We start from the raw sequence: 13,050 nt of genomic DNA on the forward strand, positions 1-13,050 counted from the left end.
CTGAAGAGATATGGATTGCACCATGGTCATCAGGATAGCTTTTCAAAGATGTTGATTGTCTACAAGGCTGACAATCCTACTTTAAATACTTGTTCTAACAATATGTCAACAGAGAAAATTACTGTCTTTGAGGTTGAAATGAGGTGTCTTATATTGGAGCAATTGACTTACTCTCACATGGAGGGAAGCTAATTTAACCTTCCTACCTTCACACTGCATGTGTGACTCTTATACTCAAGAAGGATTTCTCTTTAGGAGACTCTGTGTTCTTGTACCTCCAGACCCCTTTCAAAACAGGAGCCCAATGCTTTCAATATTGCAGAGTCCTTTCCCATTACACCTCCCACTTGGCTTGAAGTCATAATTACAGATCGTTACCTAGTGCGGAATTCCTAATGCCTCATTGTTCTGTGTAATTGTCACCCATGGCAATTGGTCAAATGGTGCCCTGACATCATAATGCTACTGCAGGATGTCATCTGACATGAGGGCAAGCAATAGAATACATTTATCATGGTATTGAAATGGGTAGTAGGAAAGACAGGACTCCAGGCTGAAGGCAAAGATTGTGAGATGAAATAAACAAGGAAATTACATGAGATTTATTCATTAGTTTTATGGTGTCGGTGATCATAATATTCTCAGGTTCTCTCTAGGTGAACTGATAGGGATTTGCAAGAATGAAGATGTCAGAATATGTTGTTTATAGCTTTTCTCATTCCCACTAACTGTAGCAGAAACCTTCCTCCGTAAACTTATCAGATCACTTAATGGACATTGGTGTACCATAACCTAAAAGAATTGCTGTGAGCAGGGTACGCTGTTGCTTTGGTAGCAATGAGATCTTTTTATCTACATTCTAATATAGGTGCTAGGGTTTTGTAGAGAGTGGTAGGAAAGGAGGATTGAGATTGACCGGTATGCTAGGTTGAAAATAATATTGAGATTTGAATTCTTTTTGAGCTGTGGATTTTCAAATATTATAGACGTCATAGTACTGATTAATAACCCTTAATCAAAATCTGTTTGTTTTTGTGTTGCATTAGTTTGGGAATATTCAGGTTCTGTTAATAGACTAACAGTGGACTTTTCCATTTGCAGAATATATTGAATGACCAACAGAGGCAGTGTTGCAGAAGATGATTTCTCTGAGTTGCTGAACCTAAAACAAAACAAAAAAAAAGTTCAGCAGCTTTCGGCTCGATTTACCTGTTTACATGGTGAGTCAAACTCTCAATTTACCATTTTGCTTGTCCTTAAAAGAAGTTCAATGCATCTGATGGCTCTCAGCTCCTTTTAGTGGGGTATTACGCAAGAATATTATTTGTCAAGACTGAAGAGATATGGATTGCACCATGGTCATCAGGATAGCTTTTCAAAGATGTTGATTGTCTACAAGGCTGACAATCCTACTTTAAATACTTGTTCTAACAATATGTCAACAGAGAAAATTAGTGTCTTTGAGGTTGAAATGAGGTGTCTTATAGTGGGGCAATTGACTTACTCTCGCATGGAGGGAAGCTAATTTAACCTTCCTACCTTCACACTGTATGTGTGACTCTTATACTCAAGAAGGATTTCTCTTTAGGAGACTCTGTGTTCTTGTACCTCCAGACCCCTTTCAAAACAGGAGCCCAATGCTTTCAATATTGCAGAGTCCTTTCCCATTACACCTCCCACTTGGCTTGCAGTCATAATTACAGATCGTTACCTAGTGCGGAATTCCTAATGCCTCATTGTTCTGTGTAATTGTCACCCATGGCAATTGGTCAAATGGTGCCCTGACATCATAATGCTTCTGCAGGATGTCATCTGACATGAGGGCAAGCAATAGAATACATTTATCATGGTATTGAAATGGGTAGTAGGAAAGACAGGACTCCAGGCTGAAGGCAAAGATTGTGAGATGAAATAAACAAGGAAATTACATGAGATTTATTCATTAGTTTTATGGTGTCGGTGATCATAATATTCTCAGGTTCTCTATAGGTGAACTGATATGGATTTGCAAGAATGAAGATGTCAGAATATGTTGTTTATAGCTTTTCTCATTCCCACTAACTGTAGCAAAAACCTTCCTCCGTAAACTTATCGGATCACTTAATGGTCATTGGTGTACCATAACCTAAAAGAATTGCTGTGAGCAGGGTACGCTGTTGCTTTGGTAGCAATGAGATCTTTTTATCTACATTCTAATATAGGTGCTAGGGTTGTGTAGAGAGTGGTAGGAAAGGAGGATTAAGATTGACAGGTATGCTAGGTTGAAAATAATATTGAAATTTGAATTATTTTTGAGCTGTGGATTTTCAAATATTATAGACGTCATAGTACTGATTAATAACCCTTAATCAAAATCTGTTTGTTTTTGTGTTGCATTAGTTTGGGAATATTCAGGTTCTGTTAATAGACTAACAGTGGACTTTTCCATTTGCAGAATGTATTGAATGACCAGCAGAGGCAGTGTTGCAGAAGACGATTTCTCTGAGTTGCTGAACCCAAAACAAAACAAAAAAAAAGTTCAGCAGCTTTCGGCTCGATTTACCCGTTTACATGGTGAGTCAAACTCTCAATTTACCATTTTGCTTGTCCTTAAAAGAAGTTCAATGCATCTGATGGCTCTCAGCTCCTTTTAGTGGGGTATTACGCAAGAATATTATTTGTCAAGACTGAAGAGATATGGATGGCACCATGGTCATCAGGATAGCTTTTCAAAGATGTTGATTGTCTACAAGGCTGACAATCCTACTTTAAATACTTGTTCTAACAATATGTCAACAGAGAAAATTAGTGTCTTTGAGGTTGAAATGAGGTGTCTTATAGTGGGGCAATTGACTTACTCTCGCATGGAGGGAAGCTAATTTAACCTTCCTACCTTCACACTGTATGTGTGACTCTTATACTCAAGAAGGATTTCTCTTTAGGAGACTCTGTGTTCTTGTACCTCCAGACCCCTTTCAAAACAGGAGCCCAATGCTTTCAATATTGCAGAGTCCTTTCCCATTACACCTCCCACTTGGCTTGCAGTCATAATTACAGATCGTTACCTAGTGCGGAATTCCTAATGCCTCATTGTTCTGTGTAATTGTCACCCATGGTAATTGGTCAAATGGTGCCCTGACATCATAATGCTACTGCAGGATGTCATCTGACATGAGGGCAAGCAATAGAATACATTTATCATGGTATTGAAATGGGTAGTAGGAAAGACAGGACTCCAGGCTGAAGGCAAAGATTGTGAGATGAAATAAACAAGGAAATTACATGAGATTTATTCATTAGTTTTATGGTGTCGGTGATCATAATATTCTCAGGTTCTCTCTAGGTGAACTGATAGGGATTTGCAAGAATGAAGATGTCAGAATATGTTGTTTATAGCTTTTCTCATTCCCACTAACTGTAGCAGAAACCTTCCTCCGTAAACTTATCAGATCACTTAATGGACATTGGTGTACCATAACCTAAAAGAATTACTGTGAGCAGGGTACGCTGTTGCTTTGGTAGCAATGAGATCTTTTTATCTACATTCTAATATAGGTGCTAGGGTTGTGTAGAGAGTGGTAGGAAATGAGGATTAAGATTGACAGGTATGCTAGGTTGAAAATAATATTGAAATTTGAATTCTTTTTGAGCTGTGGATTTTTAAATATTATAGACGTCATAGTACTGATTAATAACCCTTTATCAAAATCTGTTTGTTGTTGTGTTGCATTAGTTTGGGAATATTCAGGTTCTGTTAATAGACTAACAGTAGACTTTTCCATTTGCAGAATATATTGAATGACCAGCAGAGGCAGTGTTGCAGAAGATGATTTCTCTGAGTTGCTGAACCCAAAACAAAACAAAAAAAAAGTTCAGCAGCTTTTGGATCGATTTTCCAGTTTACATGGTGAGTCAAACTCTCAATTAACCATTTTGCTTGTCCTTAAAAGAAGTTCAATGCATCTGATGGCTCTCAGCTCCTTTTAGTGGGGTATTACGCTAGAATATTATTTGTCAAGACTGAAGCGATATGGATGGCGCCATGGTCATCATGATAGCTTTTCTAAAATGTTGATTGTCTACAAGGCTGACAATCCTACTTTAAATACTTGTTCTAACAATATGTCAACAGAGAAAATTAGTGTCTTTGAGGTTGAAATGAGGTGTCTTATATTGGAGCAATTGACTTACTCTCGCATGGAGGGAAGCTAATTTAACCTTCCTACCTTCACACTGCATGTGTGACTCTTATACTCAAGAAGGATTTCTCTTTAGGAGACTCTGTGTTCTTGTACCTCCAGACCCCTTTCAAAACAGGAGCCCAATGCTTTCAATATTGCAGAGTCCTTTCCCATTACACCTCCCACTTGGCTTGCAGTCATAATTACAGATCGTTACCTAGTGCGGAATTCCTAATGCCTCATTGTTCTGTGTAATTGTCACCCATGGCAATTGGTCAAATGGTGCCCTGACATCATAATGCTTCTGCAGGATGTCATCTGACATGAGGGCAAGCAATAGAATACATTTATCATGGTATTGAAATGGGTAGTAGGAAAGACAGGACTCCAGGCTGAAGGCAAAGATTGTGAGATGAAATAAACAAGGAAATTACATGAGATTTATTCATTAGTTTTATGGTGTCGGTGATCATAATATTCTCAGGTTCTCTATAGGTGAACTGATATGGATTTGCAAGAATGAAGATGTCAGAATATGTTGTTTATAGCTTTTCTCATTCCCACTAACTGTAGCAAAAACCTTCCTCCGTAAACTTATCGGATCACTTAATGGTCATTGGTGTACCATAACCTAAAAGAATTGCTGTGAGCAGGGTACGCTGTTGCTTTGGTAGCAATGAGATCTTTTTATCTACATTCTAATATAGGTGCTAGGGTTGTGTAGAGAGTGGTAGGAAAGGAGGAATAAGATTGACAGGTATGCTAGGTTGAAAATAATATTGAAATTTGAATTATTTTTGAGCTGTGGATTTTCAAGTATTATAGACGTCATAGTACTGATTAATAACCCTTAATCAAAATCTGTTTGTTTTTGTGTTGCATTAGTTTGGGAATATTCAGGTTCTGTTAATAGACTAACAGTGGACTTTTCCATTTGCAGAATATATTGAATGACCAGCAGAGGCAGTGTTGCAGAAGACGATTTCTCTGAGTTGCTGAACCCAAAACAAAACAAAAAAAAGTTCAGCAGCTTTCGGCTCGATTTACCCGTTTACATGGTGAGTCAAACTCTCAATTTACCATTTTGCTTGTCCTTAAAAGAAGTTCAATGCATCTGATGGCTCTCAGCTCCTTTTAGTGGGGTATTACGCAAGAATATTATTTGTCAAGACTGAAGAGATATGGATGGCACCATGGTCATCAGGATAGCTTTTCAAAGATGTTGATTGTCTACAAGGCTGACAATCCTACTTTAAATACTTGTTCTAACAATATGTCAACAGAGAAAATTAGTGTCTTTGAGGTTGAAATGAGGTGTCTTATAGTGGGGCAATTGACTTACTCTCGCATGGAGGGAAGCTAATTTAACCTTCCTACCTTCACACTGTATGTGTGACTCTTATACTCAAGAAGGATTTCTCTTTAGGAGACTCTGTGTTCTTGTACCTCCAGACCCCTTTCAAAACAGGAGCCCAATGCTTTCAATATTGCAGAGTCCTTTCCCATTACACCTCCCACTTGGCTTGCAGTCATAATTACAGATCGTTACCTAGTGCGGAATTCCTAATGCCTCATTGTTCTGTGTAATTGTCACCCATGGTAATTGGTCAAATGGTGCCCTGACATCATAATGCTACTGCAGGATGTCATCTGACATGAGGGCAAGCAATAGAATACATTTATCATGGTATTGAAATGGGTAGTAGGAAAGACAGGACTCCAGGCTGAAGGCAAAGATTGTGAGATGAAATAAACAAGGAAATTACATGAGATTTATTCATTAGTTTTATGGTGTCGGTGATCATAATATTCTCAGGTTCTCTCTAGGTGAACTGATAGGGATTTGCAAGAATGAAGATGTCAGAATATGTTGTTTATAGCTTTTCTCATTCCCACTAACTGTAGCAGAAACCTTCCTCCGTAAACTTATCAGATCACTTAATGGACATTGGTGTACCATAACCTAAAAGAATTGCTGTGAGCAGGGTACGCTGTTGCTTTGGTAGCAATGAGATCTTTTTATCTACATTCTAATATAGGTGCTAGGGTTGTGTAGAGAGTGGTAGGAAATGAGGATTAAGATTGACAGGTATGCTAGGTTGAAAATAATATTGAAATTTGAATTCTTTTTGAGCTGTGGATTTTTAAATATTATAGACGTCATAGTACTGATTAATAACCCTTTATCAAAATCTGTTTGTTGTTGTGTTGCATTAGTTTGGGAATATTCAGGTTCTGTTTATAGACTAACAGTGGACTTTTCCATTTGCAGAATATATTGAATGACCAGCAGAGGCAGTGTTGCAGAAGATGATTTCTCTGAGTTGCTGAACCCAAAACAAAACAAAAAAAAAGTTCAGCAGCTTTTGGATCGATTTTCCAGTTTACATGGTGAGTCAAACTCTCAATTAACCATTTTGCTTGTCCTTAAAAGAAGTTCAATGCATCTGATGGCTCTCAGCTCCTTTTAGTGGGGTATTACGCTAGAATATTATTTGTCAAGACTGCAGAGATATGGATAGCGCCATTGGAATCAGGATAGCTTTTCTAAAATGTTGATTGTCTACAAGGCTGACAATCCTACTTTAAATACTTGTTCTAACAATATGTCAACAGAGAAAATTAGTGTCTTTGAGGTTGAAATGAGGTGTCTTATAGTGGGGCAATTGACTTACTCTCGCATGGAGGGAAGCTAATTTAACCTTCCTACCTTCACACTGCATGTGTGACTCTTATACTCAAGAAGGATTTCTCTTTAGGAGACTCTGTGTTCTTGTACCTCCAGACCCCTTTCAAAACAGGAGCCCAATGCTTTCAATATTGCAGAGTCCTTTCCCATTACACCTCCCACTTGGCTTGCAGTCATAATTACAGATTGTTACCTAGTGCGGAATTCCTAATGCCTCATTGTTCTGTGTAATTGTCACCCATGGCAATTGGTCAAATGGTGCCCTGACATCATAATGCTACTGCAGGATGTCATCTGACATGATGGCAAGCAATAGAATACATTTATCATGGTATTGAAATGGGTAGTAGGAAAGACAGGACTCCAGGCTGAAGGCAAAGATTGTGAGATTAAATAAACAAGGAAATTACATCAGATTTATTCATTAGTTTTATGGTGTCGGTGATCATAATATTCTCAGGTTCTCTATAGGTGAACTGATAGGGATTTGCAAGAATGAAGATGTCAGAATATGTTGTTTATAGCTTTTCTCATTCCCACTAACTGTAGCATAAACCTTCCTCCGTAAACTTATCAGATCACTTAATGGTCATTGGTGTACCATAACCTAAACAAATTGCTGTGAGCAAGGTACACTGTCACTTGGATAGCAATGAGATCTTTTTATCTACATTCTAATATAGGTGCTAGGGTTGTGTAGAGAGTGGTAGGAAAGGAGGATTGAGATTGACAGGTATGCTAGGTTGAAAATAATATTGAGATTTGAATTCTTTTTGAGCTGTGGATTTTCAAATATTATAGACGTCATAGTACTGATTAATAACCCTTTATCAAAATCTGTTTGTTGTTGTGTTGCATTAGTTTGGGAATATTCAGGTTCTGTTAATAGACTAACAGTAGACTTTTCCATTTGCAGAATATATTGAATGACCAGCAGAGGCAGTGTTGCAGAAGATGATTTCTCTGAGTTGCTGAACCCAAAACAAAACAAAAAAAAAAGTTCAGCAGCTTTCGGCTCGATTTACCAGTTTACATGGTGAGTCAAACTCTCAATTTACCATTTTGCTTGTCCTTAAAAGAAGTTCAAGGCATCTGATGGCTCTCAGCTCCTTTTAGTGGGGTATTACGCAAGAATATTATTTGTCAAGACTGAAGCGATATGGATGGCGCCATGGTCATCATGATAGCTTTTCAAAGATGTTGATTGTCTACAAGGCTGACAATCCTACTTTAAATACTTGTTCTAACAATATGTCAACAGAGAAAATTAGTGTCTTTGAGGTTGAAATGAGGTGTCTTATATTGGAGCAATTGACTTACTCTCGCATGGAGGGAAGCTAATTTAACCTTCCTACCTTCACACTGCATGTGTGACTCTTATACTCAAGAAGGATTTCTCTTTAGGAGACTCTGTGTTCTTGTACCTCCAGACCCCTTTCAAAACAGGAGCCCAATGCTTTCAATATTGCAGAGTCCTTTCCCATTACACCTCCCACTTGGCTTGCAGTCATAATTACAGATCGTTACCTAGTGCGGAATTCCTAATGCCTCATTGTTCTGTGTAATTGTCACCCATGGCAATTGGTCAAATGGTGCCCTGACATCATAATGCTTCTGCAGGATGTCATCTGACATGAGGGCAAGCAATAGAATACATTTATCATGGTATTGAAATGGGTAGTAGGAAAGACAGGACTCCAGGCTGAAGGCAAAGATTGTGAGATGAAATAAACAAGGAAATTACATGAGATTTATTCATTAGTTTTATGGTGTCGGTGATCATAATATTCTCAGGTTCTCTCTAGGTGAACTGATAGGGATTTGCAAGAATGAAGATGTCAGAATATGTTGTTTATAGCTTTTCTCATTCCCACTAACTGTAGCAGAAACCTTCCTCCGTAAACTTATCAGATCACTTAATGGACATTGGTGTACCATAACCTAAAAGAATTGCTGTGAGCAGGGTACGCTGTTGCTTTGGTAGCAATGAGATCTTTTTATCTACATTCTAATATAGGTGCTAGGGTTGTGTAGAGAGTGGTAGGAAATGAGGATTAAGATTGACAGGTATGCTAGGTTGAAAATAATATTGAAATTTGAATTCTTTTTGAGCTGTGGATTTTTAAATATTATAGACGTCATAGTACTGATTAATAACCCTTTATCAAAATCTGTTTGTTGTTGTGTTGCATTAGTTTGGGAATATTCAGGTTCTGTTTATAGACTAACAGTGGACTTTTCCATTTGCAGAATATATTGAATGACCAGCAGAGGCAGTGTTGCAGAAGATGATTTCTCTGAGTTGCTGAACCCAAAACAAAACAAAAAAAAAGTTCAGCAGCTTTTGGATCGATTTTCCAGTTTACATGGTGAGTCAAACTCTCAATTAACCATTTTGCTTGTCCTTAAAAGAAGTTCAATGCATCTGATGGCTCTCAGCTCCTTTTAGTGGGGTATTACGCTAGAATATTATTTGTCAAGACTGCAGAGATATGGATAGCGCCATTGGAATCAGGATAGCTTTTCTAAAATGTTGATTGTCTACAAGGCTGACAATCCTACTTTAAATACTTGTTCTAACAATATGTCAACAGAGAAAATTAGTGTCTTTGAGGTTGAAATGAGGTGTCTTATAGTGGGGCAATTGACTTACTCTCGCATGGAGGGAAGCTAATTTAACCTTCCTACCTTCACACTGCATGTGTGACTCTTATACTCAAGAAGGATTTCTCTTTAGGAGACTCTGTGTTCTTGTACCTCCAGACCCCTTTCAAAACAGGAGCCCAATGCTTTCAATATTGCAGAGTCCTTTCCCATTACACCTCCCACTTGGCTTGCAGTCATAATTACAGATTGTTACCTAGTGCGGAATTCCTAATGCCTCATTGTTCTGTGTAATTGTCACCCATGGCAATTGGTCAAATGGTGCCCTGACATCATAATGCTACTGCAGGATGTCATCTGACATGATGGCAAGCAATAGAATACATTTATCATGGTATTGAAATGGGTAGTAGGAAAGACAGGACTCCAGGCTGAAGGCAAAGATTGTGAGATTAAATAAACAAGGAAATTACATCAGATTTATTCATTAGTTTTATGGTGTCGGTGATCATAATATTCTCAGGTTCTCTATAGGTGAACTGATAGGGATTTGCAAGAATGAAGATGTCAGAATATGTTGTTTATAGCTTTTCTCATTCCCACTAACTGTAGCATAAACCTTCCTCCGTAAACTTATCAGATCACTTAATGGTCATTGGTGTACCATAACCTAAACAAATTGCTGTGAGCAAGGTACACTGTCACTTGGATAGCAATGAGATCTTTTTATCTACATTCTAATATAGGTGCTAGGGTTGTGTAGAGAGTGGTAGGAAAGGAGGATTGAGATTGACAGGTATGCTAGGTTGAAAATAATATTGAGATTTGAATTCTTTTTGAGCTGTGGATTTTCAAATATTATAGACGTCATAGTACTGATTAATAACCCTTTATCAAAATCTGTTTGTTGTTGTGTTGCATTAGTTTGGGAATATTCAGGTTCTGTTAATAGACTAACAGTAGACTTTTCCATTTGCAGAATATATTGAATGACCAGCAGAGGCAGTGTTGCAGAAGATGATTTCTCTGAGTTGCTGAACCCAAAACAAAACAAAAAAAAAAGTTCAGCAGCTTTCGGCTCGATTTACCAGTTTACATGGTGAGTCAAACTCTCAATTTACCATTTTGCTTGTCCTTAAAAGAAGTTCAAGGCATCTGATGGCTCTCAGCTCCTTTTAGTGGGGTATTACGCAAGAATATTATTTGTCAAGACTGAAGCGATATGGATGGCGCCATGGTCATCATGATAGCTTTTCAAAGATGTTGATTGTCTACAAGGCTGACAATCCTACTTTAAATACTTGTTCTAACAATATGTCAACAGAGAAAATTAGTGTCTTTGAGGTTGAAATGAGGTGTCTTATATTGGAGCAATTGACTTACTCTCGCATGGAGGGAAGCTAATTTAACCTTCCTACCTTCACACTGCATGTGTGACTCTTATACTCAAGAAGGATTTCTCTTTAGGAGACTCTGTGTTCTTGTACCTCCAGACCCCTTTCAAAACAGGAGCCCAATGCTTTCAATATTGCAGAGTCCTTTCCCATTACACCTCCCACTTGGCTTGCAGTCATAATTACAGATCGTTACCTAGTGCGGAATTCCTAATGCCTCATTGTTCTGTGTAATTGTCACCCATGGCAATTGGTCAAATGGTGCCCTGACATCATAATGCTTCTGCAGGATGTCATCTGACATGAGGGCAAGCAATAGAATACATTTATCATGGTATTGAAATGGGTAGTAGGAAAGACAGGACTCCAGGCTGAAGGCAAAGATTGTGAGATGAAATAAACAAGGAAATTACATGAGATTTATTCATTAGTTTTATGGTGTCGGTGATCATAATATTCTCAGGTTCTCTATAGGTGAACTGATATGGATTTGCAAGAATGAAGATGTCAGAATATGTTGTTTATAGCTTTTCTCATTCCCACTAACTGTAGCAAAAACCTTCCTCCGTAAACTTATCGGATCACTTAATGGTCATTGGTGTACCATAACCTAAAAGAATTGCTGTGAGCAGGGTACGCTGTTGCTTTGGTAGCAATGAGATCTTTTTATCTACATTCTAATATAGGTGCTAGGGTTGTGTAGAGAGTGGTAGGAAAGGAGGATTAAGATTGACAGGTATGCTAGGTTGAAAATAATATTGAAATTTGAATTATTTTTGAGCTGTGGATTTTCAAATATTATAGACGTCATAGTACTGATTAATAACCCTTAATCAAAATCTGTTTGTTTTTGTGTTGCATTAGTTTGGGAATATTCAGGTTCTGTTAATAGACTAACAGTGGACTTTTCCATTTGCAGAATATATTGAATGACCAGCAGAGGCAGTGTTGCAGAAGACGATTTCTCTGAGTTGCTGAACCCAAAACAAAACAAAAAAAAAGTTCAGCAGCTTTCGGCTCGATTTACCCGTTTACATGGTGAGTCAAACTCTCAATTTACCATTTTGCTTGTCCTTAAAAGAAGTTCAATGCATCTGATGGCTCTCAGCTCCTTTTAGTGGGGTATTACGCAAGAATATTATTTGTCAAGACTGAAGAGATATGGATGGCACCATGGTCATCAGGATAGCTTTTCAAAGATGTTGATTGTCTACAAGGCTGACAATCCTACTTTAAATACTTGTTCTAACAATATGTCAACAGAGAAAATTAGTGTCTTTGAGGTTGAAATGAGGTGTCTTATAGTGGGGCAATTGACTTACTCTCGCATGGAGGGAAGCTAATTTAACCTTCCTACCTTCACACTGTATGTGTGACTCTTATACTCAAGAAGGATTTCTCTTTAGGAGACTCTGTGTTCTTGTACCTCCAGACCCCTTTCAAAACAGGAGCCCAATGCTTTCAATATTGCAGAGTCCTTTCCCATTACACCTCCCACTTGGCTTGCAGTCATAATTACAGATCGTTACCTAGTGCGGAATTCCTAATGCCTCATTGTTCTGTGTAATTGTCACCCATGGTAATTGGTCAAATGGTGCCCTGACATCATAATGCTACTGCAGGATGTCATCTGACATGAGGGCAAGCAATAGAATACATTTATCATGGTATTGAAATGGGTAGTAGGAAAGACAGGACTCCAGGCTGAAGGCAAAGATTGTGAGATGAAATAAACAAGGAAATTACATGAGATTTATTCATTAGTTTTATGGTGTCGGTGATCATAATATTCTCAGGTTCTCTCTAGGTGAACTGATAGGGATTTGCAAGAATGAAGATGTCAGAATATGTTGTTTATAGCTTTTCTCATTCCCACTAACTGTAGCAGAAACCTTCCTCCGTAAACTTATCAGATCACTTAATGGACATTGGTGTACCATAACCTAAAAGAATTACTGTGAGCAGGGTACGCTGTTGCTTTGGTAGCAATGAGATCTTTTTATCTACATTCTAATATAGGTGCTAGGGTTGTGTAGAGAGTGGTAGGAAATGAGGATTAAGATTGACAGGTATGCTAGGTTGAAAATAATATTGAAATTTGAATTCTTTTTGAGCTGTGGATTTTTAAATATTATAGACGTCATAGTACTGATTAATAACCCTTTATCAAAATCTGTTTGTTGTTGTGTTGCATTAGTTTGGG

This window comes from Lissotriton vulgaris, chromosome 11 (genome assembly GCF_964263255.1).
Source record: "Lissotriton vulgaris chromosome 11, aLisVul1.2, whole genome shotgun sequence".
NCBI classification, from domain to species: Eukaryota; Metazoa; Chordata; class Amphibia; order Caudata; family Salamandridae; genus Lissotriton; species Lissotriton vulgaris.